Genomic DNA, 24671 nt, shown 5'->3' with positions numbered 1-24671 from the left:
AACCCCACGTTCATCGTCCTCAACCAAAAATTAGGGTTGCCGCTTCAGGTTCTTCCTTCTTCTCTCGGTTTCCCATTGCTGCCGCACCACCTTAAGGCAACCATTGCCTAGCCATGCGAAAGCGTAGCCAGCCATCCCTGACATTGCACCATCCCTGTAGCATCGCAAGCCCCCAACCTCCATTTCCAAGTGAAATCTCAGCCATCAGGAACGGTGCGCACCACCCACACAAGGCCAAATGCCAACCTGCACCACCATACCTCACATTTAGTCGTCCAACATAGAAGTGCTACCATCGTACCAACCACTGAAAGTTTTGGGAGGGAGTGCTATGTTTTTCATCATCAAAACAGAGAAACCTTTCCTCTGTTTCCAGCCAGTCAATCCAACCTGAAAGCTACGACGGAACAGACGGGACCACCCAGAAGAGCCCTAGAAAATGTCGGCGGTACACCCTAGGTTCGTCGTTTTTCCTCATAGTAAGCTCTCGCCAATCGTGTCCCATGTCTTCTCTATCCCTTTCCTTTCACCATGCCTCTCTCTCTCTCTCTCTCTCTCTCTCTCTCTCTCTCTCTCTCTCTCTCTCATCACACTCTTTCTCTCTATGTGATCTGTCACCCAAAATCGCCAACCGTCTCCACCCCTGGTCTGTCGTTCACAAGGTAAGCCACCGGCAACCTCTCTGTTCGCTCTCTCTCGATTCATCTATCTCTTTCTCTGTGTCTCTCTCTCACACTCTCTATTTCTCTCTCCCTACCACAGTTCCCAACCATCGGGCCCAGCCACTTACTGCTGCTCGAAGCTTGTCTCGGTAAGTCCTCCGCTGCCCTCCACCCACATCAATGCTGCATCGTGTCAAATATAGTAATAGTGGGCTATGTAGCTGCCTCCGAAAGCCTAACGTAAAGTGTAGTAAAATCTGAGAATTTTATGATATTTTAGGATTTCGAGGAATTTAGAGTTTTAGGAAAATAAGTTACTTAGCATTCCTGGTTAGGTATTGAGAAGTGTGTTAATTTCGGATATTTATGGAAATTACGTGATTATTTTATAGGAAATGGTTAATATCTGTTTGACATTATTGTGGAAACTTTCTAAAAAACTAAGAGTAGGTAAGCGGGGTTCCTATGCTAGACTTTACATAAAAATAAAATGGACTGAGGTTAATTTGGAAAATATGCATGTTGTTTTATGAAAAGAAATTTGAAACAACTTTAGTTATTTGTTCTGCATTACTTATGAAATTCTGTATAAGAATAAAGTATTTTCTGGCATGACTGGTGTAAACATGAGCTATTTTGACATTTTGTTTATGACTTGTGCAAAAGAGAGTGAGTATGAAATTTTATATATAAATTTTATTTTGATGATTTGATTCTGTTCTGTTATGAAGATGTTTTGTACTCTGATATGATATGATGTGATTTCTGAAAACCCTGGCGTGATATTCTATTTCTGTTTTGATTCTGTTTTGACCTTACCACGGGTGTAAAATTGTGGCCTCTATTCGGGTTGGTACCAACTTTTCTGTTTTCAGTGCACCGACTTCCGAAGCAACGTGGCTTTCTGCTTGGTCTTTCCTGTGTGCACACTCAGGACTCCAAGAATAATTAGGAGAAGATTTACATTCTATTTCCGCTCGGTTGGTTGTCGAGGCTTGCAAAACCCTACCAAGGGTTTAAACATGGTCTCTATTATGATATGATAAGATAAGATAAAAATGTTTAGTTATACTATGCCAAATGAAGTTTGAATAATAATATTTTTAAACTTTCGCTCTGATATTTTTGATAACATGTTTTGACTCTATATTCTAAAAAAAAAGTACTTTGTTCTGCATTCTGAACTCTGCAAATGCTCATATTTACATATTAGTATATCTTTTCTGCTTACTGAGTTCTTAATAATTCATCCCATATCTCTAAACATTTTTCGTATAATCTTGATGGTTCTGCTAGAGAGCCAAAGTAGGCAGTGTTAGAGAGGTTTGATGTTCGTAGACGAATAAGTGCCCGAGGGTACAAATATTTATTTGTGAGTCATAGTTAGTAAATTGATTATTTTTAGTTATTTTGATATGATGAGTTAAGGATATTTTTGAGTATTTGGGGAGATTTTAATTTATTTTATTGAGAATTTCTATGTTGTCCCAATGAAGGAACATAGATATTTGGATTAAGCAAATGAATTAATATCTTATGGAATTTTCTGGATTCTATAGTTGTAATATTGGGGAGGATATTCAGTAATAAGAGCTAACTCTCCTAACCATTGGGACCGGAGCGTTACAAGTGCCTGATGGGCTATAATGGGGAGAGCTCAGGAGGCTCTGACCCTTAGCGAATACATCTCAGCCAGCCAAGGGACTGGGCTTGTGGTGCATGAAGGCCGGCATGTCCATCGGCTTGTGTCCGATTGACTGTGGGGGGATGGCTCGGGAGGCTTTGACCCTTAGCCAATGCATCGCGGACATATATTACCGAAAGTCGGAGTGTCAAGTGACTCAAGCCCGACTGGCTGTAATGGGGAGAGCTCGGGAGGCTTTGGCCCTTAGCTAATACATCGCGCCCATGTATTGCGTGAAGGCCTGCAAGTTATGTGACTTGTGCCCAGTTGGCTATGAAGGGGAGAGCTCGTGAGTCTTTGGCCCTTAGCCAATGCATCACGGCCAGCCAAGGAACTGAAGTCGGTGCACGAAGGTCTGAAAGTCCATGGGCTTCTGTCGGGCTGGCTGTGAAGGGAGAAAGCTAGGGAGGCTTTGACCCTTAGCCAATGCATCGTGACCATGTATTGCTCGAAGGTTGGCGAGTTAAGTGACTTGTGCCTGACTGGCTGTAAAGGGAAGAGCTCGGGAGGCTCTGGCCCTTTGCCAATGCATCGCAGCCAGCCAAGGGACTGGGTTTGTGATACACGAAGGTCAGTAAGTCCATGGACTTGTGTTCGACTGGCTGCGAAGGGGAAACCTCGTGGCCTTTGACCCTTAGCCAATGCATCGCGACCATGTATTGTGCAAAGGTCGGCGAGTTAAGTGACTCGTGCCTGACTGGAAAGATCACACGGTGGTTTCCTTTCTCTACCCTAGGGTACCATATTTTTACTCTTGCAAAGATGTTATGTTGCACAAGGAGTTGCCCCTGAACCAGCACTGCAGTAGCCATCTTTGCTCCTTAACTCCACGTTCATCATCCTCAACCAAAGACTAGGGCTGCCGCTTCAGGTTCTTCTTTCTTCTCTCGGTTTCCCATTGCTACCGTACCACCTAAGGCATCCATTGCCCAGCCACATGAAAGCGTAGCCAGCCATCCCCGACGTTGCACCCTGACAACCTTTCCATAGCCCACGGCCTCCTCTTGCTGCAGCATCGCAAGCCCCTAGCCTCCATGTCCACGATAAACCTCAGCATCAGCAATGGTGCGGAGCACCCACACACGGCCCAAAGCCAACCTGCACCACCATACCTCACACTCAGGGGTCCAACGTAGAAGTGCTACCTTCGTACCAACCATTGAAAGTTTTGGGAGGGAGTGCTATGTTTTTCATCACAGAATTAGAGAAACCTTTCCTCCATTTACGGCTAGTCAATCCAACCTCAAGCTATGACAGAACAGACAGGACCACCCAGAAGAGCCCTAGAAAATGTCAGCAGTACAACCTAGGTTCGCCCTTTTTCCTCACATAAGCTCTCGCCGATCGTGTTCCACGTCTTCTCTGTCCCTTTCCTTTCACCATGCCTCTCTCTCTCTCTCTCTCTCTCTCAGTGATCTGTCAACCAAAACTGCCGACAATCTCCACCCCTGGTCCGTTGTTCACACGGTAAGCCACCGACAACCTCTCCTTTCACTCTCTCTCGGTTCGTCTATCTCTTTCTCCATGTCTCTCTCTCACACACTCTCTTTCTCTCTCCCTACCACAGTTCCCAGCCACCACGCCCAGCTGCTTGCTGCCACTCGAAGCTTCTCTCGGTAAGTCCTCCGCTGCCCTCCACCCACATCGATGTTTCGTTGTGTCAAATATAGTAAAAGTGGGCTATGTAGTTGCCTCTGAAAGCCTAACGTAAAGTGTAGTAAAATCAGAGAATTTTATGATATTTTAGGATTTCGAGGAATTTATAGTTTTAGGAAAATAGTTTACGTAGCATTTCAGGTTTAGGTATTGAAAATTGTGTTAATTTCGGATATTTATGGAAATTATGTGATTATTTTATAGGTGATGATTAATATCTGTTCGGCATTATTGTGGAAACTTTCTGAAAAGCTAAGAAATTCAGGTAAGCAGAGTTCCTATGCTAGACTTTACATAAAAATAAAATGGACTGAGGTTAATTTGGAGCAACCTCAGTTATTTAGTCTGCATTACTTATGAAATTCTGTATAAGAATAAAGTATTTTTTGGCATGACTGGTGTAGACCTGAGCTATTTTAACATTTTATTTTTGACCTGTGCATAATTGAAAGAATATGAAATTTTGTGCATATATTATGTTTTGGTGATCTGATTCTGTTTTGTTCTAAAAATGTTTTGTACTCTGATATGATATGATGTAATTTCTGAAAATCCTGGTGTGACATTCTATTTATGTTCCGATTCTGTTCTAACCTTACCACATGTGTAAAACTGTGGTCTTTGTTCGGGTTGGTACCAACTTTTCTATTTCAGTGCACCCACAACAAAAGTAAAGTGTTCTGCATGGTATTTCCTGTGTATACACTTGGGGCTCTGATTATAATTAGGGAGAGATTTATATTTTTTTTCTGCTCGGTTGGCCGTCGGGGTTTGCACAACCCTACCAAGGGGTTAAACATGGTCTCTGTTATGATATGATAAGATAAGATGAATATGTCCAGTTATGCTATGCCAAAAGAATTTTGAATAAAAACATTTTTAAACTTTTGTTCTGATATTTTGATAACATATTCTAACTCTGTATTCTGAAAATAAAAAGTATTTTGTTTTACATTCTGAACTATATAAATGCTCATGTTTACATATTAATATATCTTTTCTGCCTATTGAGTTGTTGATAACTCATCCCTTATCTCCAAACATTTTTCAGATAATCTTGATGATTCTGCTGGAGGGCAAGAGTAGGCAATGTTAGAGAAATTTGATGTTCGTAGATGAATAATTGTTCGATGGTACAAGTACTTATTTGAGAGCGATAGTTAATAAATTGATTATTTTTAGTTATTTTGATATAATGAGTTCAGGATATTTTCGAGTCTTTGGGGAGTTTTTAATTTATTTTATTAAGAATTTCTTTGTTGTCCCTAGGAATGAACATTGATATTTGGATTGAGTCAATGCATTAATATTTTATGGAGTTTTCTGAATTCTATAGTTGTGATATTGGAGAGGATATTCTGTAATAAGAGCTAACTCTCCTAACTTCTTGGACCGGAGCGTTACAAGTGCCCGACTGGCTGTAAGGGGAGAGCTTGGGTGGCTCTGGTCCTTAGCCAATGAATTGCAGCCAGCCAAGGGATTGGGCTTGTGGTGCACGAAGGCCTGCAAATCCATCGACTTGTGTCTGACTGGCTGTGGAGGGGAAAGCTCGGGTGGCTTTGACCCTTAGCCAATGCCTTGCAGGCATGTATTGCGCGAAAGTCAGGGAGTTAAGTGAGTCGTGTCCGACTGGCTATATTGGCTAGAGCTCTAGAGGCTCTGGCCCTCACACACGACATTAAATAATATCAGTTAGAAAGCGTACATTCTGTTTACAGTTTGTTAGAGAATCTGACCTGACTATGAGAGATTGATCACCGTAACAACTTTATGTCTACGTGTCTCCCAGTAGATAAAGGCACAATTATGTTGTAGGTGCGAATCCTTAAGCCCTCAGTGCTATAAATAGATTTCTGGCCATAATAAAATCTAGAGGCATTCATGTTCCACTATGACTCATTAATTAAATGATAATATTTGAACTAGTATAAACCCATTAGGATATGGGTGTGTGGGACATAGAATTTTAATAAAATTCTTACATTCTCTCACTTGGCCCATACGCCCATAAAATAACATTTTCCGTTTTCGAGTTCATTACAGGAAATTAACCATATTGCGCACGTTCATTTTCAAAAAATATTCATAGCTCAAAATATATTATATGAGTTTTGTCATATCAATGTCAAATCATCTATTAATCTAAGTCATGGCGGTCCTCTTTTATATAACTAAAAAAATTCCTTCCATGTACCATAACACTAGTAACTTAATTTAATATGATCTTTAATTGAGACAATCAAGATTAAAACTGTAATGCTTGGATTCCAATTCATGTCTATTTTAGACTTAATTTTATCATCATCCACCCATACCTTTCAATGTACATATAAAGTAGAAAGACAAGAAAACAGAAACAACTATATAGACATCTTCCAATTTCTAGTAACAAAATACTCAGCATATCAATGATCTCTTTAACATTTTCACATAATGGGTATAAGCATAAGACCCATTTTTTTAACATGTTCCTTAAAGTATAATCACTAACGAAATATTGATATGGACATCATTTGTTTATTTACTTTCTCCTTAACATTCGGGTATGTAAAATTTAATTAAATACTCATCATACGGAGAAAAATACTCTGAGAAATTTTTTGTCATACATTCTTAGCGGCTTGGCTATAAAGTCGACAATTCAAATCCTAAGATAAGTTTTCTTAGGCAAAAACCATACATGTGGTCTCAAAGCATACCACAAACTCATCCTTTATTGCACATAAATTAGTAAGAGATTTGTTTCATACTTTTCTATAAAATAACTCTACTAGATAGAAAAATATATAATCATAATTGTATTTTGTATCATTAGAACAATCCCATAAAAATAAGGTCAGAATATCCAGTTACCTTAAGAGTATCAGCTCTTCTAAAGATAATAATATAGTCTTTAATTTCTTGCAAATAACATGGCACTCTTTGCATAGCTTTTGGGTCAAATATTATTGGGTTACTTTGACAATAACCAAGGATGACAACTAAAAAACTGATATTCGGCCTTATACAAATTTGTACAATCATTAGATTCCTTCAACCAACATTATACAAAATTTCTTTAACAACCTAATTAATTTTAAGATATTGTAAAATGTTGAACATTGTCACAATTTGCTTTTAAAGCATTTATTGACCAACAATACTTCATGTAATGTCTTTTAAAACTCTATGCAGCTATACTGAGACAATCATAACAATCATCGTCTTGGTATTAAAATTCAATCCCACTTGTGAAGCATCTCTCATTCATAAATTATACTTTTAAATTTTTTTAGAGACATAACTTTAATGTCAATCTACAAACCATCATTTATAGTTGCCAAAATGTCATATACATGCATGATCATAAATACAAATATACTCCCATTGACCTTCGAGTATATACATTAACAATAAATATTTTTCTTAAATCCAAGATTTGTATTAGTACTGTCAAATTGTAGATACTATTTTTTAAACAATCTTTTACCATTTCAAAGTAGTTATTTTATTCGTTTCTTATAGGCTTTAAACTCACTTGACAATTCTTTTCACATCTATTTAATATAAATCTAAATTGTAATGAGTTGCTAATGTTATAGTGATCCTGAATGAGTCATTTCAAGTTTTTTAGAAAATCTCTCTTTCTGATCAATGCTTATTTCTGATTACAATTTTTTATTACAAGTTTGATTTTATATCGTTGAATATTGCCTTTAAAGTTAGGATTTTGTCTCCAAGACCCATTTACATTCGACCTTTCATACTTTTTAGATAATTAGACAAATTTACAGACTTTATATTGATTCATGGATTTCAATCGCTTTTTTATGTATCGATCTTTTATAGAATCACTTATTTTTATAATTTGTGAAACATATGTGAACCTTTATTTATTGTATTTATTTTATGTCAAATTCAAATTTTAAGAATACAGCACATATCCTAACCAAATAGCAAATCAAGAAGATCATCTGAGGTTACTTGTTCTGATATTTCCATGGCCAATTTTGTTCCATATTATCTTGAGATAATTAGAAAAATGAACTATAAGCCTTTCCAAATATACAAGCATGCACTTCCTCGACAATCACATCTCTAATTTCTTTGCTCCCACTAATTTTTCCAATCTTAAGAAATTTAAAATTTTGATTTTATCAATACTAAGTTCATAATTAGAAACAATGCAACATATATCTTTTGAATCTCCATCAGTAATGAATAATGATAATATATCCAATTACTGTTATAGGACTCAACTTTCTTTCATTCGGGTTATAAAATCTTACTTTAACTTGACTATCCATGCATGTGTATGCCTTAATTCAATCCACAACTAAAAAAGTAAGTCATTGAGGCTACAATACTAAGAATATGATATCAGTTCTGCACCATTATTTTAAGATTTTTACTACATTGTTTCAAGAAGTTGAGAACACAACTTAGGGTTATTGCCTGACTCATAATATTTTTCATGTTATTTATTACTTCAATCTAATTCAATGATTTGCACCTTTCTACCTAACTGCATTTCCCACCAATGAGAAGTACCTGAAAATTTGCAAAAGGTTTGAGACTTTTTATGTAGCAGATAGATACTTCTATACTATGAAAATCATTTATGAAGGTGATAAGATGCTTCTATCTGTCAAATATTATAGGGAACAAGGTCTATATGTGTCTATATGCATTATCTCAAGAAACTCTCTATTTTTTGCGGCATATTTTCTTGATATGTTTGATTTGTTTCATTTTATACAAATCAATATACATATTGAGATTAGAAAATCTAAATATAGAAAATCTTTTATTTACTAATTTTTACAACTTTTCTTTGGAGATAATCTCCAAAATTTTATGCCACAAATAAAGTTTTTCTTTGATCATACTTCAAACTTCTATGCCACAAATTGCATGAATCACATTTCCTATGGTTTCAATACATGACTATAAGTGTAGAAAAATTTTAACAAAAGCATTATGAAGGTTTGATGATTATAAATTTTATTGGAATGAAAAATGAAACTAACATAAATGGTATTTTGAAACAAGTTAAAACATGAACATTTGTACTCGAGTTGAACCACAAAAAATAAGTATAAGCTTTTATTGAGACGTTTGATTTGAAATTTATACAGACCAACTAAAGATGAACATTTGCACTCGAGTTTAATCTAAAAAAATGTATAAATATATATAAGATCTGGTTCGAAACTTATGTAGAAAAAAGTTTTCCTTTCCCTTCAAATCAAATATTATGCTTATGATACCTAAACCTTCATGTGTTATTGTTTCTTTCAAAATCCAATTGACGCAATTCTTACACTTTTGTAACCATCATTTTCTTTATTTTCCAAAAGATATAGTTGTTTTTCAATTCAACTAAGCAAAATAAATTTGTATCGATCTAATAACCATGCTACCAACTCTTTCATATTTCATCACTTTGATAAAATAATAATATTGCTGAAATAAACCATTTTGTACAAAATAAGAAGATTTCACCATTTTCATTCCTAATGTTCAAGGTTTGATATGTAGTAATTAATTTCATTTTCTTAAATATTGTACTTTTATGATCCTCCCTTACTACTATTCTCAAGAACAATTGATGTTAGACTTTAAAGTTTAAACGGATAAACTAGGGTCTAAAACTCTTAGTGTAAAGATGAAATGCTCATGTTTCTTTAAACTAGAGTTGTTTTGTACCGAAAACATTGTAATGATATTGGTATACTTACTGCAAGAAAAACATTTGATCACATTAATGCTTTCAGTTCGACACTCATAAACAACAATATAATTTAAAATATTATGGATAAACTAATAGTGTCATTGAGATCCCTCCTTTGGGAGTGAACCCCAACACACAAAATATTCCCTCCAGTTTTACATTCATAATTTAAAGCATTATGAATGAACTAATAGTGTCATCGAGATCTCTCATTTGGGACTGAATGCTAACGCACAAAATGTTCCTTCTAATTTTAAATTATAGATGAACTAACTATATCACTCGAATTCTCATTTGGAAGTAAACTTTGACATACAAAGTGTTTCCTTCAATTTTAAATTCTGTGGATGAACTAGCTGTATCATTTGAATTCTCATTCGAGAGTAAACTCTAACATACAAATTGTTTCCTCTAATTTTAAATTTTGTGGATGAAATAGTTGTATTACAAGAATTCTCCTTTTTGAGTAAACTCTGACATACAAAGTGTTTCCTCCAATTTTAAATTTTGTGGATAAATTAGTTGTATTATCATAATTCTCCTTTAGGTGTAAAGTCTGACATATAAAGTGTTCCCTCCAATTTTAAATTATGTGGATGAACTAGTTATATCACTAGAATTCTCATTTGAGAGTAAACTCTAGCATAAAAATTGTTCCATCTAATTTTAAATTATGTGGATGATCTAGCTGCAGAATTCTCATTTAGGAGTAAGCTTGTAAGACCCAGCCCACTGTCAGGCCCAAGCCCGTGAAACAACTCCAGTTTTAACGTCGTGCAGTGTTCACGTCTACTTTCCATTTTCATGCATGCCGTTCATCCCTCTTCCCTCTAGGTTTGTACCCTTTACTTCTTTCTGTCGATTCATTGATGGTTTCGCCAGGATAGATGTTCCTCTCACAGCACTCACCAGGAAAAATAATTAGTTTGAATGGATAGCAAAGTGTGAAGGAAGCTTCCAAGAGTTGAAACGAAGATTAGTGACAGCTCCGGTGTTAACCGTCCCCACGACTAGGGGTGGATTTGTAGTTTATATTGATGCATCAAGACTTAGATTGGGGTGCGTACTGATGCAACATGGAAAGGTTATAGCATACGCCTCACGCCAACTGAAAGCATACGAGCAGAATTATCCCACGCATGATCTGGAACTTGCAGCAGTCATTTTTGCACTTAAGATTTGGAGACACTATCTGTATGGGGAAAAGTGTGAGATTTATACAGATCACAAGAGTTTGAAATATTTCTTCACGCAAAAGGAATTAAATATGAGGCAAAGGAGATGGCTCGAGTTGATCAAGGATTATGACTGCACCATCAATTATCACCCAGGCAAAGCTAATGTTGTAGCCGACACCTTAAGTAGGAAGTCTATGGGACCAGCAGTTGCAGTACTTACCACTCAACCGAGGTTGTTAATGGACCTAGAAAGAGCCGGTATTGAGGTTATCACTAGTGATACAAGTACTTTCTTGGCCAGTTTGATAGTTCAACCTACCTTAATAGATAGAATCAAGGCTGCTCAACAGGTGGATTTAGGGTTGGTGAAGCTAGTGGAGGAAGTTGGGAATGGGGACAAATCTGACTTTAGAGTTTTCGAGGATGGAGTTTTAAGGTTTAGATGTAGATTATGCATGCTAGCTGATGAAGAACTAAAAAGGGTAATTCTTGAAGAAGCACACCGTTCCTTATACACAGTTCACCCAGGTAGTACCAAGATGTATCGGGACTTGAGAGTCTTTTTGGTGGAATGGTATGAAAAGAGAAATCGCTAAATTTGTGGGACAGTGCCTAACTTGTCAACAGGTGAAGGCGGAGCATCAGAGACCAGCAGGATTATTACAACCACTCCAGATTCCAGAGTGGAAGTGGGAGCATATCTCCATGGATTTTGTGACAGGTTTACCATGGGCATTGAGCGGACAAGATGCTATATGGGTGATCATGGATTGCTTAACAAAAACTTCTCACTGTGTGCCCATTAAAGTTTCTTATAAACTGGACAAATTAGCTGAGTTGTATGTGCGGGAGATAGTGAGGTTGCATGGGGTACCAGTATCCATTGTGTCGGATAGAGACCCTCGTTTCACCTCCAAGTTCTGGCGAAGCTTATAGGAGGCAATGGGTACTAAGTTAAATTTCAGTACTACATTTCACCCTCAGACAGATGGACAGTCAGAAAGAACTATTCAAATCTTGGAAGACATGTTGAGGGCATGTGTGATGGATTTTAAGGGAGCTTGGATACAACATTTACCATTGGTCGAGTTTGCTTATAACAATAGTTTCCAAGCTAGCATTAGAATGGCACCTTACGAGGTTTTGTATGGCAGGAGGTGTAGATCTCCATTGTATTGGGATGAAATAGGTGAAAAGAAACTTTTGGGGCCAGAGATTATCCAACAGACCATAGAGAAGATAGATATCATTCCGGCTAGAATGAAAGCAGCTCAAAGCCGATAAAAGAGTTATGCAGATAAACGTCGCCGCCAACTAGAGTTTGAGGTTGGAGATAAAATATTTTTGAGAATAACATCGATGAGAGAAGTTATGCGATTTGGAAAGAAGGGCAAGTTGAGTCCGAGATATATTGGGCCATTTGAAATTCTTGACCAGATTGGACCAATGGCTTATAGAGTAGCACTTCCACCAGCAGTTGCGGGAGTGCATAATGTATTTCATATTTCCATGTTGAGGAAATATATTGCTGACCCAACGCACATTATTGATTTTGAACCACCCCAATTTCAGGAGGATTGAATTATACGGAAGAACCAGTTCGAAATTTGGAAAAGAAAGAACAAGTATTACGGACTCGAACTATCCCTTTTGTTTAAAGTGTTGTGGAAAAATCATGCTATTAGCGAAACTTCTTGGGAGTTGGAGGAGGAAATGCGAGCTAAGTACCCACAGCTCTTCAATGCGAATTTTGATATTTTATAACAAATTCCGAGGACGGAATTTTTTTAAGGGGGGAGGATGTAAGACCCAGCCCACTGTCAGGCCCAAGCCCGTGAAACAACTCCAGTTTTAACGTCATGCAGTGTTCACATCTACTTTCCATTTTCATGCATGCCGTTCATCCCTCTTCCCTCTAGGTTTCTACCCTTTACTTCTTATAGTTTATACATATATGTTATGCATCCTTGACCTAGTTTTAGAGCTGCTATTTCTCTTCATGCTCTCAGCCGCTCATCTTGTCTGAGTCTCCGCCTCTCACTGTGAATTGCAGCCAAACCACATCGCACGCACCAGCTGTCACTCCCCCGTAAACACCAAACCGTGGAGCTCGGTTAGCAACCAGTGAACTGTCGCCACAAGCCAATCCACGTACTTCCGTCCCACCCAGAGAAGCCCACGCAGGTACCTCAGTCACACGAAGTCCACCACTCAAGCTGTGCGCCACCACCCTCTCCGTGTAAACACTGCCTCGGTTGCACCACCGAAAAACAAAGCACTAGCCCAGCCATCGAGTCGCTACTTTCTCCCGGACCTAGTCCATGCGGAACCTTAGCCTCGAAGCTGCCTCCCAATGCCTCCGTAGCCTCCATTAGAAGCCCCGAAATACTCTGTTTTAGTTGTCTTAAACAGAGCAACGTCCAAGCTGCTGCAGTCACGCTCCATCGAGAGCTCCACCGTGCCGTGCCCCCACAGAAACTACCGGCGAGGACCTTCCATCACCCCGGTCCACCGCACGCTGCCTCATCCCACGGTAAGCTCGCGCCACTTCCGGTTGATGGTCCTTTCCTTTCGGTCTCTCTCTCGTTCTCTCACCGTCTCTCTCTCTCTCTCTCTCTTGGTTTCAGCTCTCTCTCCCTTTCTTCTCGTGTGACGCCGTCGAGGACATCACCACAGTCTTGGCCCAGTTTCTGTCACCCCCCGCCCACAGTGCCACTGCCTCAATTTTTCGAGGGTGAACTTATGTCATCACTCCCATTTGAGCTTTTGCATGTTTATTATTTTTTTTGGTTGTTGTTGTTCCTTACTTAAAAAGGAAACATAGGGTATATTTATGTATCGGTTAACTCAGCAGGAGGGAGACCCTTCTAATTAAAAGCATGCTTTATTTTTTTGAAAGGCTTTTCAATGGGCTACCAGACTTATATTTATTGTTGGGCTCAATTTGAATTGATTGGTGTTTAAATCTAGTGAGTTTTTTTTCTTTTTCCTTCTTTCTTTTCTTTTTGGTGGACTGGGCTTGAGATTAATCAGATTTACATCATTTTGATAAACTTGTTTAAATTTTATTTTAGACATTATTTATTTATGTTTGATAAATTGTTTTAATAATTTTATTGGACTGAGATTTTTTTTAGCAAGCTAAAGTTTCACCGTTATTGGTATGAGTAGTTGGACTCAAATTCTTTTTTTTTTTTTATAATTATATTATCTAGTAGGAGATTTTATAGTTACACTTCAATAGTAAGTAAGTTGGATTTTTGTTTTATGTTTAGTAGAAGTATCAAAGGGACATCGATGATTTTAGAAAGTAATGATATTTCTTGAGGTAATGAGAATTTCGGATTTTGAGGAATTAAAAATAGATTATTTTAGGAGTTTAGGCTTGAATATCAAAATACAAGATTAATTGAAAATTTACAAAAATTACATGATTATTTTATAGGTGACGATTAACTATTGTTCGGCACTTTCGAAGAAATTTTCGAAAAGCTAAGAAACCCAGGTAAGCGGGGTCCCCATGCTAGATTTGCATAAAAAGAAATGAACTGAGGTTGGTTTGTAAAATGTGCTTGTTGTTTTAAAAGAAAAAGTGAAAAATAACCTTAGTATACGTTTTGCATTCACTCATGAGATACGTATGAAAGAGAAAAGAAATGTTTTGACATGAAATGTGTAGACATGAACAATATTTAACATGTTTCTGAAATGTGCAAAAGAGCGAATACGATATATGGAAATTTTTGTACATGCGATATAAAATATCTTGGAACTGTTATTGATCATAGGAAAATGATATGAATATGTTTTCTCACGTGTTTTGATATGATATGGATATAATAAACCTTTAGCATACTTATCTGTTCTGAATCTGATTCTGAATATGGTTATGATATGATGATGCTGGTTCTCTTGATATGGTTGGTACCAACATGATATAATATGATATGAGTGCACCCACTTTGGAAACAAATTGGTCTTTTTACGTGTTCTTTCCTTTGTGCACATCGGGGCTCCGAGATTGAAAAATAGGAAGTTCACCATATGACACTGCCTGATTTGGCCACCGGGGATAGCACAACTCTACCACGGGGGTTAAACATAGTTTATGATATGATATGATATGATAAGATGAAGATGTTCAGTTATGTTATGCCAAAATAGTTTTTCTTTTTAAGATGAAAATGGTTTATGAGTATGAAAGGATTTAATTATCGCTCTGATTTTTTTGATAACACGTTTTGAGATGTGCATATGAAAATGAAATGTTTTATTTCTGCATACCAAACTTTCTAAAAATGGCTCATGTTTACATACTAGTATATATTTTCTGCTTACTGAGTTGTGGATAACTCACCCCTATCTCCATAATATGTTTCAGATAATTTTGATGCAACAACTGAGAATCAGGAATAGGGAGTACTTGCAAGTTTTGTGGATCATAGAAGACTAAGTGCCTTAGGGTACAATGACTTTTGGAGAGTCTTTTGGTGGCGTTGATAATGTGGCTTTGGTATGTTGAGTAATGAATATTTCTAGTCTTTGTGGAAAAGTTTATGTATATCAATGAGACACCACTGATGTGCCCTTATGTAGGAACTTGGATATTTGTGTTGAACAAATAGGTTAATACGTTATAGAGACTCTGGTTTATTTTTAAAAGTATTATTTGGAAATGATTTTTAGGTGATATGAGTTAACTCTCCGGACCCTCGGGGACGGGGCGTTACAAAACTCTGGCATACAAATTGTTGCCTTCAATTTTAAATTATGTGGATAAACTAGCTGTATCACCAGAATTCTTCTTTGGGAGTAAACCAGTATACAAATTGTTCCCTCCAACATTTACTTCTATAGATAAACTAGTAACATCATCAAAATTCCTCTTTTGTGAATGAACTTTGATACACCAATTGTTCTCTCCACATCACTAATTATATCACAAAATTTTCATTATTGCCCATGATATTAGAGAGATTATTTGTCATATAAAATCAAGTAAGATTTTGTACCTTTGGGCAACCAACCACTTCCCTCACTTTGGTACAAATTACTCGCTCTATTTAAAATAAACAATTATTTATACATATGGCCAACCATACAATAAGATTCATAAGAAACAATAATTTAGAATCTTATGACTAGTATCCATATTATAAATAACTCACATAAATATATGGCTTACCATATAATAAAATTCATAGAAAACAATAATTAAGAATTTTATAACAAATAGCCCTAATTTAAGTCCAAATAACTCATACATTTATATGACTTACCATACAATAAAATTAATAAGAAACAATAATTAAGAATTTTATAACAAATAGCCATAATTCAATTCTAAAGAATTCATACATTATTTGAAAAATAAAGGACATGCTTTGAGAGAAAAATGATTTTTTTTGTTCTTTACCTCGTGCTACCGCGACCACTAGGCTTTATAGCCCTCTGCGCCGCCGTCATAGAGATGCCGAGGAGGAGGTTTCTAGCCTCCTCGAGACACCAAATATTGTGCCTTGTTTTTATTTTCCAAAACCCATCTCAGAGAGATTGGGCCACCAACCAGAGAGAGGCTTCATAGTGCGGGTGGCCTTTTTCCATCCGGGGTTAACAAGGAGGCATTGCGGCCACCTTTCGCCGCCCTTTCCTAACCCCACTCAGTAGGTCTTCTCACCGTTCTCTCATTTTTTTTTGTCACTGAGACCAGACAAATATCTAAGAAAACTATGCAAGTGTTATACTATTATCATATAAAATAAAAAATATGATCAGTAATATTAAATCTGTAATATATTTTAACAAAATCATAGAATATCTGAAACCTGTCTCTGATACCACATGTTAAATATTTTAACATGAAACATTAAATTTTAGAATACTTGATTTTCTATGATCTACGACATTAAATAATAATAGTTAGAAAACATATCTCTCTGTTTATAGTTTGATAGAGAATTTGACCTGACTATGAGAGAAGGATCATCCAAACAATGTTACCTCCGAGTGTCTCCCGATAGTTAAAGGCACCCCTCAGTGCTATAAATAGACTTCTGGCTATCACAAAATCTAGAGGCATTCGTGTCCCACTATGACTCATTAAGTGATAATATTGGAAGACCTTTTGTAACTCGAGCACGTGAGCGATTTTTACGAAGAGGCGATTTTGAGCGATTTTTTGGACTCTCGTTTTGGACTTGGTTTTGGGGTGTTCCTGTTTTATTGAAGTTTCCGTTTTGGCATATACCCGTCGGTTTGCTAGGGTATTGGCCATGGAGGCCGCTCACACTCCTCCATTGGAGGGGGCTGTCTCGGTGGCGTAGGTTACGAAATCCTTTTCTCAAGAAGTTTCTAATTCCTTGGTGCACTCCTCTTTTGGGTTGCCGATGAGATATCCTGTGGAGGTTGATGGAGAGCAAGGTTTTATTTTCTCAGAGGTGGAAATGTCTAAGGCTGCAGAGGAATTCAAGTTTGCCCTGGTGCTCAAGTTGTCCCGCACAAGACCTTCTATTGATGATGTGCGATTGCATGTTGCAAAATCATGGGGTCTGCTAGAGGTTCCGCTGGTTAGCATTATGGATGATTTGCATGTGCTTGTTCAGATGAGAAGCGAACGTGATTTTTTGCATGGATGGGCCAGGGAAGGACGTTCGATAGGTGGCTCGACTTTTTGGTTGTTTAGATGGATGAAGGAGTTTGACTTATCAAAGGAATCTCCCTTAGCACCTCAGTGGATTTTCCTGCTTGGTCTGCCTTTGCATCTATACCGAACGGATTGTTTGTAGATTTTGGCGTCTCGCTTTGGTTGTTATTTGGTTATTGATAATGCCACGTTACACAAAACAAGGGCATCTAGGGCCAGGTTGTGTGTCGAAGTTAATCTATCGCAGGAGCCGGTGCAGGGTTTTCCAATTGTTCTTTCGGCGACGAGGAAGATATGGCAGAGGGTGAAATATGAGAAACATTGTTTTTATTGTTCCAAGTGTTACAGGCAGGGACACATGGCTGTGGTGTGTAGAATGGGAATGAAAAAATCAGAGGATATGAAAATGGAGAAGAGAGTTCAAAAGCTGACTTGGAAAGGTAAGAATAGTAAGGAAGAGATGGACGCAGTGAAGAATGATGGAGGGGTTCCGGTGGTGACGGCGGAGTAGATGGGTGTAGAGAAGGAATCCAATGGCATAGACTCTTCTATGGCTGCTCTTGTGGGAACTGGGTTAATAGTTAAGGATGCATTGTTAATTGAAAATGAGCCAATTGAGAAGCAGATTGAGGAGGGGGAGGTTTGTGAGGAAATTGAGGGTGATGTTGTTCAGGCTGAATGTGATATGTTGGTATGTGAACATGTGGGTGGTGTGTTGAGGGAAAATGATATGTTGGTAAATGCTGGGGATTGGGCTGAAGTTATTGTGGTACCTGAGTTTGGGGGGACTAATAGTGATGAGTTTTGTATCGATACGGTGCGTGTGGACGTTGACCATGCATGTAAGGGGGTCTCTATTCAGGCCATGCTTGAGTGTGATCTGCAGGCAGCAGTGGTGAGAATGGACCTTGTTGATGTTTTTCTGAGTTCTAACGTCCATGAGATGGAGCACTTGGAGTTGGTAAATGAAACTCTAGAGTTGGAGTGCTTGAGGTGTGTCAGAACGGAAGCAGAGGCAGCTGGGATAGTGGTGGTTTATTCTATTGATCAGGAGCAAGAGAGGCCTCTAAAGTCAATTATCGGGAATAAATTGTATGATTCGGATACTGAGGTGCATATAAGTTATAAAAAGTCCAAGGAGAAATCTTTACAGGGAACTAGGCAGTCTACGAGGGTGTCCACTCGTACGTCTAAACTAAATCTATGATTGATACAATCTTAGTGTGGAATGTGAGAAGGTTGGGCAGGTCTCGTAAAAGATTGGGAGGTTTGGTCAGGAAGTATAAGTCTTTTTTGGTTGTTGTTTCGGAACCATTCGCTAGAGTTGATTGTATGCCAAGGTTATCATCTTTTCTGAAGCTTCCGTTGTACTGCTCGAATGCGGAAGCTGTGGGTGTTTTGGAAGGAGAATACGGTCTTTAAGGTGGTGACTAAAATGGCTCAGATGATTACTGGGTGGTTTTCCTTTTCAGGTTTGAAAATTCTGGTGACTTTCATTTATGCAAAGTGTAGTCAGGTAGAGCGGCGGGATCTATGGCAATCTTTAATGGACATTGACATCGGTAGTTGGCCTTGGTTGGTTGCTGGTGATTTCAATATTATCAGGACGGATGAGGAACGGATTGGTGGCCTTCCGAGAGTCTTATCGGCAATGGATGAGTTCAGTTCTTGTTTGGAAATGTGTGGTTTGCTGGAGTTTCCGTGCACCGGGGGTCGGGTGTCTTGGTGTAATGGGCAAGAAGGAATAGCTCGGAGTTGGGCTAAATTGGATAGAGTTGTTAGCAACTCTAGTTTTTCCAACGCATTTCCGGATGGAAAAACTCTTCTTGCAGTCGGATGGGGGTAAGTGCGGCACAGTCATCGTCTATGTGGAACAAATTAAATGGTTCGTTTCATTCGAAATAACAAACGGTGCGTTTTCATTTTCACTTTCATTTTCATTTTCTCCCATATGGCATATACTTCACGAGGCTTATCTTTTCCCCTTCCTTCTCCGAATCGAACCTTCTCCACTTCGTGCTCTCCCTCCTCCTCAAAATCTAAAAAAGGAATGCACAGGAAAGGACAAGCATGAAAGGTTTCTCAAATAAAATCCTTTCTCTGAGTACTTCAAGATGGCTATACAAGAAGTTGAAATCCGAAGGCTACAACGCCCTCCAATGCTCTTTGATGCTCTGTTCTGTGAGGATGAGAGTTTTGAGGAAGAGAATCGTATTGAGGAAGACGAGAGTGAGAACACTGATAAGAAAATTAAAAAGTAGTCACTTTTCCGTTTCGTTTGGCATGCGATGATGATGAGCTTGTGTCCCTATTCTCTAAAGAAGGAGAAACCCATGTGTGTCTAAGGAGTCTAATCTCAGATGAGCCTCTAATGGTGGCTTGTAAAGAAACTGTGGATTGGATTTTAAGGGTTAAACCGCATTATGGGTTCTCTGCTTTGACCATTTTTCTCACGATGAATTACTTTGATAGGTTTGCTTCTAGGCCAACGTTCCAGAGGGACAAGCCCTAGATTTCATCAGTCCCCAGTTGACTACTTTGTTTGTGGTCCCCCACGATGATGCAGACAGTGAAGAATGTTTTCTTTTGGGATTTATGGATTGTTTTGTGGCCGAGAACTGAGAGAGTGAAGAGGGTAGTGGGTTTTTATACGAGGTGGGAGTGCTGGAAGAGACGGAAGGGTTTAGGGGTCGCGGGGGCACAAAGTCTAGCCGCCATGGGAAGAAAAAAGAGAAAGAGAAAAAGAGAGGTAAAGGCGAAGGATTTGAGACAACTATGCTTTACATTGCCGTTCTCGTCGAAGAAGAAAACTCTGCTTCTCACCTACTCACCGAAGAAGTTTGGCTTTTTTATTTCTTTACTTTTACTTTTTTGTTGTTTTGCTCACTGTTTTAATTTTTTATTCCACATAAGATAGAAGGTACAGCCGCTTACCCCCACTTGCAAACCCCGCTTGTACCCAGCAGAACTGTTCCGGATGTGAGGTATGAGTTCCTGCCTAGGAAATCGTCGGACCATTGTCCCATGGTTATTTGGTTTTGCAGGGATTGACAACGTTATGGACCATCTCCCTTCTGTTTTCAGAACATGTGGGGTGAACATGATGCATTTAGGGAGTGTGTAGAGATGGTTTGGCGTGAGCCTGTGCAGGGCATTGGCCTTATAAAATTAGCTGCTAAGTTGAAAAAATTGAAGGTTGTTTTGCGTATGTGGAATAGATCGGTGTTTGGTCAGGTGGGGGTTCATATTAAGGAGTTAGAGGTCCAGTTGCAGGAGCTGGAGAGGCATTTACAGGATGATTTTTCTATAGAGGTGGAGGAAGAATTCATGGCAGCGAAAGTGGAGTTGGAAGCTTGGGAATATAGAGTAGAGGTGCGCCTCACTCAAATTGCTAAGAAGGCTTGGTTGGTTGATGGCGATTGCAATAGCAAGTTCTTTCATGTACTTATAAACCAATGGAAAAAAAAAATAATTTTATTCCCTCTATGACTTTGGTAGATGGTACGGTCCTTAGTACTCCGGAGCAGGTCCATGAAGGTGCGGTTAATTATTTTTAGAATTTTTTAACAGGGTCTGCTGCTACTGAGGAAGCTGATCTCTTTTCCCTATTGGATAAGGTAAATTGAGGAAGATGATAGTATTTTTCTGTGTAAAGAGCCCACGGAGTTGGAGGTTAAGGAGGCTCTTTTGTCTATTCCGAAGCAGAGTAGTCCCGGTCCGGATGACTTTGGCTCGGGTTTTTTCATTAGTTGTTGGGAGCTGGTGAAGGAGGATTTGGTTGAGGCAGCAAGGGAGTTTTGCTTAGGGGTTAGTTTGCCTCGGTTTTATACATCGTCGTACATTGTTCTCATTCCGAAGGTTCAAGAGCTAAAAAGTTTTGATAAATTTAAGCCTATTAGTTTGTGTTTGGTCACTTATAAAATTTTCGCAAAAATATTGGTTTGCCGCTTGATGAAATTTCTTTTGTTGATGGTGTCGTAAGAACAAGGCGCATTCATTCTGGTGCGGAGTATCTTTCAAAATATTACCCTGGCACAGGAGATGGTTTAGTCCATTAATGAAAAGACAAATGGTGGTAATATTATGGTCAAGATGGATATGTCTAAAGCCTATGCTCTGGTTGATTGGAATTTTGTTTTACACGTGCTGGAGTGTTTCGAATTTTTTGCACATGCTTGTGCTTTGGTGGGTACTTGTATGCGCTCACAATGGTTTTCGATTATGATGAATGGGTCTTATAAGGGTTTTTTCTAGTCAACTCGGGGGCTTCGTCAAGGAGATCCTCTATCTCCATATTTATTTATAATCATGGAGGAAGTTTTATCTCGCCTTCTGAGGAAAAATTTTGAGTGTGGAAGAATTAAAGCTTTTTCTCATCCAATGGGGGTGCCTTCGATTTCTCACCTCCTCTATGCGGATGATATTTTGACTTTCCTTAATGGGCAGAAGTGATCTTAAGAAATCTGATTGAGGTATTGGGCTGCTATGAAAGGTGGTCTGGCCAGTTGGTTAGTAAGGAAAAATATGCGTTGTTTTTTTCTGACCATATCTCGAGGGGCAGACGAACTGGGTTGAAGCGATTATCGGGTTTTGCGGAAGGAAAATTCCCAGTAATTTATCTAGGTGTTCCACTTGTGGTGGGGTGTCTTAAGGTGTGGGACTTGGAGCCTTTAGTTGATAAAATCAGACGCAAAGTGGCTGGTTAGAAATACAAGTTGCTTTCGCAAGGGGGTCGTCTTATTTTACTTAGACATGTTCTGTCAAGTATGGCTATGCACTTTCTTTCGGTGTTGAATATTCCGAAAGCGGTGCATCATAAAATTAATTCCATGTTATCTTCTTTTTTTCTGGGGTGGTTCAGATGGTAATCGTAGAAGGAAGTGGCGTTTGTGGGTCCATTTATGTAAACCTATCGGAGAAGGAGGATTGAGTTTGCGGAATTCGTTAGAGGTACAAAGGGCCCTTCATATGAAGTTTGCGTGGAGGTTTTTGTCTGGAAATGGTCTATGGAAAATTCTTTTTCAAGCCAAATATGTCAAGAAGGGTCATGTGGTGTTGGCTAGCAGCAACGGTTCCCGCTTCTGGAAGTCAGTTATGGGAGTTCTCCCAGAGGTTCTGGATAATGTTCGGCTATTGGTTAAGGAGGGTAGGGGGTCATTCTGGTATGACCGGTGGCTTTATAGTGGACCACTTTGTCTATCTGAGAATTTGGATAGGAATCCAGCTCTGAGTATCAAAGATTTATGGGTTGATATGTAACGCCCTAAACACGGTTGGCCTGGAGAATTACTACCTGTCACTTAAGAACATGTTTCCCAACACAACTAAAATAAAACTCTAAAACTTTATTAGCAAAACTCAATCTCATGTACTGTAAATAACCACATTGAAAATTCTACAAAGTCATTACTACAGCAAAATAAACTAAGGAGTCCAAAATCTCCCGGTAGTCATAACAAACCAAACTAATAATTTCACAAGTCATGCTAAAGCCAAGCCCAAGATATAATTAAATCTAAAAGACATTAAAACTGAAGGACATCAGAATTCCTTCTTCTAACATTCTCTCCTCAGCTTAATCATGCTCAGCAATCTAATCCAGGTCCCCAGTTGGACTCTCCACATCATCTGAAAAATATTTTGAAGACAGGGGGTGAGTTATCAACAACTCAGTAAGTAGAGGACATGCTAGCGTGCAAACATGAGCATTTACAAAGTACAGCATGCAAAACAAAATATTTTCCAGAGTTATCATGCAGAACATAACATATTTTCAAAAGTAACAGAGCGATGGTATTAAGACACGTAAAACTCATAATACTTTGGCATAACATAAATTGAGTATCATCATCAGATCAAAACAGAGCATCACACAGAGCAGAGACCATGTTTCCCCCCGTGGTAGGGTTGTGCTAACCCCAGTGGCCAAACCAGGCAGAGACAGAGGTGAAATCTTTCCTTAATATCTCAAAACTTAAAACCCTCATAATCCCAAAATATATCATCACTTCCTAAAAATCACCAATATCCACCATGACCAACGTCAAACTCAAAACACCAATATTTAAACCTGAAACAGCCAACAAATTTCATAGCTTAAACCTATCTCACACAAACAACTTCATCATCTAATCCAACAGACCTCCTTACTCCTCAGACTCAGTCCTGCACAACCAATCAATTCACAGTAAATATGAATTAGTGCAGAAATACATTTAAATCTCAAAAGTTCTTTGGGAAAATACGTACAATGCTATAATATAATTTTTGAAAAATCACGGAGGTGCTAGAAGCGGCAATGCAGCAACAAAACAGTGCCAAATGCACTGTGTCCGTGGGTCTCAAAAACCCACTTTTGAACAGGTGTAAACGAAGACCTGAGATTGATAGGGTAGGGCTTAGGGATGTCGGTGAAGCTAGTGGTGGTGGTGGTTGGCCGTGGGTGGCGGCGTAGAGGGCGGTCGAAGGCTAAAATATCCAAAATGGAAATATTGATGGTGGGGCTTCACCGGTGACAGATCGGAGGTATGGTTGGGTCTATTGGGTTGCTAGGAGGTCAATGATGATGTGGTGAGAAGATGGTGTCTGGAGGTGGTGCGACGGCGGCGCAGCGGCACAAGGAGTATCGTGGCTTGGTGTGGTGCGTGGAGGCTAATGGCGGCGCGAGGAGGGCTAAGATTGGAGGGGAGGGGTTGCCGGCAGGTGGGGAAGCTGAAGGGAAGGGCGGTGTCGGTCACTGCCGGCGCACGGCGGCGGGCTGGGGGACGACGCATGGACGGAGAAAAGAGAGAGGGAGAGACGTGCGGCGCGCGGGAGAGGAGAGGAGAAAAAAGAAAAGAAATAGAAGGAAAAGAAAAAAAAAAAGGAAAGGGAAAAAGAAAAAGTGATAGAAAGAAATGGAATCCAATCCTCACATCTTGACTCACAAAAATGATCCAATGGAAACGATTTTAAAACAACGAGTGAAATAAAATAATTCGAACGTAGTGATTAAAAAGAAAATAAATAATTGAATCCAACAATAAGTTAATTTAATATGAAAAGAAAATTAAATGCATAACAATAATTAATATTAAGGAAACATGTCAAATTTAATTTTCACAAATTAAAAATCATAAAAAATAAACTCACTAAA

This window comes from Juglans regia, chromosome 10, assembly GCF_001411555.2.
Source record: "Juglans regia cultivar Chandler chromosome 10, Walnut 2.0, whole genome shotgun sequence".
Taxonomy (NCBI): domain Eukaryota; kingdom Viridiplantae; phylum Streptophyta; class Magnoliopsida; order Fagales; family Juglandaceae; genus Juglans; species Juglans regia.
This window is presented reverse-complemented; position numbering follows the sequence as displayed.